This window comes from Citrus clementina, unplaced genomic scaffold (assembly GCF_000493195.1).
Source record: "Citrus clementina cultivar Clemenules unplaced genomic scaffold, Citrus_clementina_v1.0 scaffold_5, whole genome shotgun sequence".
Lineage (NCBI taxonomy): Eukaryota > Viridiplantae > Streptophyta > Magnoliopsida > Sapindales > Rutaceae > Citrus > Citrus x clementina.
In genome coordinates this window covers 35,835,362-35,839,970 of record NW_006262201.1, presented here as the reverse complement: position 1 = coordinate 35,839,970, position 4,609 = coordinate 35,835,362, and positions in this window count along the sequence as shown.

Below are 4,609 nucleotides of genomic sequence, written 5' to 3'. Positions count from 1 at the left end.
TTATATTTCTGTTTGGCGCAGTGAGATGTGTAATGTGATGTTTTTTTTAGAAAGGATGATGATAATTACGAATGATAGATAAGGACAGTTTAAAGTTTTTGTTTTTTTTTTTTCATCCGCGACGTTAATTATCTGGTTTTTTTTTTTTTTTTTGTGGCGAGGATGATGATGGTGGTAACTGGATATTAAATTAATTATTTCCGTAATTAATCGTTAAGTGGAGAAAGGCTAAAAAATGTTAATCATATATAAGAATATTACTAGCAAACAAATGCTACCGTCCCATTAGTTGGAATTGACAAGCTTGGACCGAAGTGATTTGCCAATTCCGTAAGTTCAATAACATTTTAGGCTTTTAAATTTTATGGTTTCCCTTTTTCTTAGAAACATTGTTGTTTAGTATGATTGGTCAGAATACGGGAATCAATTTCTTATTCTAAAAATGCTGGGCTTGCTTATAAGAAAATGTTAAGGTCCGTGTGGATGTCCACCGCATAAATGCGCTTTTTTACCGAATTGTTAAAAGCATGTAACTGTAAAATTAACATAAGGTTTTAGTTTTTCTCTCAAATTATGTCTGTATAAATCTTTCCCAAAAAAAAAAAAAACATTTTTTTTAAAATTATTAAATTATTTATAATTGGATAACTTTGTTTCATGTTGGCGCACGCAAAATTAGTATCTCGAAATAGAAAGGAACAAGTTAATCTCTTCTCATAGATCTCCTCTCAGTCCCAGAGAAAGCAAAAACAAGAAGAAACTCAAGCGTGAAGAAGCAGCATCTTGATCTAGTTGGCTTCACAACGGCAATCCGAAATCCAAATCGTGAGAGAGGCACGATTACAGTCACTTTGACTCCAAATTTGCCGCCAACAACAGTAACTTTGACTTTTCTTTCTTTCTTTCTTTCTTTTTTTTTTTTTAAAAAAAATATGTTGTTGTGATACAGTCACTTCCAGAAGAAATTCAAATGCGTACAATAATGTAGGTGACGTCGTTTAACGATTCATCAAGAAAAGGACAGACATATTTATGGTTTGAATTTGTTCCAGAAGACTTATCATTTATGTAGGTGTGTAGGATCCAAATACGAAGCAAATCAACGAGATGTTTGTTACAAGTCCGCGTTGGATCACCATCACCAATTAGCCTACTTTCACACGATCGAGTTATTACATAATTGATTTTATTTATTTTATTCCGTGCCGTGGTCTGTTTCGAAATGGCACTGGTGGTATCAACATGATTTGTTCAACTGGACTCAAAACTCAACTCTGGTTTCAGTTGGCATTCAAAGACAAGCCACGCTAGTAAAATCTCTCAAACAAAAAGCAATTTCCTCCTCCTCCTCCTTTCATCCGGTGGGCAATTTCCTCCTTTGTTGGTTTCTTCTTACAATTTCCTCCTTCTATGCGAGTGAAAAAAGTTATAATGATGTTTTGTATCTATCTTAATTTTTATTCATAATAACTTTTTGTTCGTCTGGATCTTCATTTGTGACGATTTCATAGTATTTTCGTTGTCTCTCCTCTAGATCCAAAGTGTACATATTTCAGATTTTTTTTTTTTTAAAAAAAAAAATCCTTATTGTACATAAATTTTGCAGCATTTTTGTTGCAATACGAGGTGGTAAGACCGATTAATATGTTAAAAAGGGAGCTGGCTAAGTTACAGATTCTGTAACATACAGATCCAACTTAGCCAGCTCCTGATTGGTTAGCTAGCTACCAAACAAAAACAATTGCATGCTTTTTCTCCATATGCAGGACAGGTGTGGTGCATGCATTGGGTGCGTATGTTACAGAATCTGTAAGGTAGACAGGTCCTGTTAAAAAGAGTTGAGTGGTGCTGAACAGAGTTCAAATTCATTATGTACACACACACACACACGCACACACGAGATGAAGATATATTTTCTGTTGATACTTTGAGTACATCAATTTCTCTCATGTATTGTATCGTTTGCTTGTGTTGAATGAAACTTATATTATCTCTTTCAAAAAAACGCTTCAACTCGACTTCCGTAATGATATTTGCCTTTTACACACTCACGCTCCAATGTCTCGGAGTCTACAGGATTCGGTACCAAACAAAAACGGATAATGTTCAAATAATTTTGAATTTGGGATACTTTTCTTATTATTCCTAATAATGCGGGGGAAAGTAAAAGAAATCAATCAGTGGCGATCATTTTGATTAGATTAATGGTTGGAGAAATATTAAAGTCAGATTTTGACTCTTATTTATTAAATGTTGAGGAGTTACAAAAATAAAAGATTTTTACGAATGAAAATAAGGAAATTGGTCAAGTACGTGTTGTCGTGTACGTTATTGTGTGTGATGAGTTACATGTTATCTTATCATTATCTAAATTTTTAAATATACTTAGTAATTAAGTGACACATGACCTGTCGATAATATGTGATGGCTTAATTAGATTCTAGGAAATAATTATTTGTTTTTAAACTATACTAAATAACTTAACTAAAGTGACTTGGGTGAGATGGATGGAATAAATGGTACAACATAAAGCAAACAATTACGGTATCTACACGTGCCCCATTTCGTCTAATTCTTTAGTTAATTTATTTGAACTGTTTAATTTTTAATTTTTTAATTTTTGAAACGATGAGGGAAATAATAATAAAAGTAATAAAGTTGTGGGCAAATAATTATGAAATGCTGCAAGAAAAAGCTGCGCCATTGTTGTATTTGGCATCAATCATTTAAAAGCCTGTAATAATTTTGTTGGACAGCGCATGCATTGCGATTTGCGAATCCTTCTTCTCAATTAGACAGTTTAAAACTTTCAAATTTTTAATTCGTATGAAGGTTAGTTTAATCTGGCTACTAATTGAAAGTTGATTACATTTTATGATGATGACTGGTAAGTTCTGTCGACCCAGCTAAATAGAATAAATTAAAATAAATGGTGTAAAATGATTAATAATGGCTACTACTAAAAGATTGAGCAGTAGGATTGGTGAGTTTGGAATCTTAGCAATTGATAATGGGGGAGAAGATAGGGGTATGGCCACAATTCAAAGATTTGAGCAAAAGTCACAATGGACGGTTGGAATACCAAATTGAATTAAAAATAAAATTGTCCCGACGCAGTGGTGAATCCAATGCCATGGGCGCTGCCCTGATGGGCTAGTAGATAACTTTAGCCCTTTGTTAAAGGCAACTTCATTGGCTACAAATAATTTCCAAATGGCGGACGTTGAATAATTTTGTTTAAAATAGGGAGAGAAAATCTGAATTCAAACTATTTTACAAGATCCAATACTACAAAATCTTCCTCGAAGCAGATTTTGTTAATTAAAAAATAAAATAAATCAAAGATTCACTAATATTTAGTCAGATGTATATAACGATGTTAATCAATTTAGTGCTGAAGAATTAATCAATTACTCAATAATATTTAAAGCATATTTAGGCTCTGTTTGATATAGTTTTTTAAATAGAGATTTTACCTAAAAAAGTTTAGTTGTTTGGTTGTCAATAAGAACTTTTATTACAAATTTATGAAATTATTTCAATAGACAAACTTTTTAAAGTTATATCATGAAAAAAATAAAATAAAATTGTTAAATAAATAGATGACATTTTAGATATTTTGACATTAAAAAAATAGTTTTTCAACCTCTATTCCCAAAAGTCCAAAATTTGAGTTTTTACTAGTAGAGGTAAAATAGCTTATTTAAGTTTTAAAAGCTCTTTTAGAAAAACAACCAAACAATAACAAAAATTATGATAAGAGCTCATGAGATTAAATAAGCATTTATACTCCTTAAATAAACTAATTTACCTCTACTAGCAAAAGCCCAAAATTTAAGCTTTTGGGTGTAGAGGTTAGAGAACTTTTCCAAAAAATATATAATATAAAAAATATCACACGTTTTAATGGTTCAAGAGTGTTTTTTTTATTGACAACCAAACACTCAATGACTTTTTGTCCAAAAGCTCTATTGATATAAGCTCTATTTAATAAGTTGTACCAAACGGAGCCTTAGTATAACTTATGTAATAGTAAAAAATACTTATTTAATCTTATAAGTCTTTTTAAAAAGTTTTTTAGTCTTATTTAGTTGTATTTTGAGTGGAGCTTATGAGAATTAAATAAGTTATTTTTTCTCTATTTAAAAAAAAAACTCAAAATTTAAACACTTGGGAGTAGAGATTGTGGAGTTTTTCAAAAAATTAGATTCTCTAAAATGCCGTTTATTTATTTCACAAAATCACGATCTTGTTTCAATGCTTTTATTATATAACTTTAAAAACTTTATCTATTAAAATAATTTTATAATTTCTAATAAAATCTCTCATTAACAGCCAAATAAATAAAATATTTTTAGTAAAACTCTATGTGCAAAAACTCTACTTAAACGAAGTTATTTTTTAAAAAGTTATACTGGAAGGAGCTTTGTTCAAATTTTAAAATTCATCACAATGTTTAATTATCATTTTAGATAGAATAAATCAAAAATTCAATAATATTTATTAGAACTGGGAATTTATTGGATTGATTTAAGCGCAATGCGATCATTTTTTTTACCTGAAAAATAAAATAACTTATAAATCAAGGATCAAATCCATGTTTATCCCT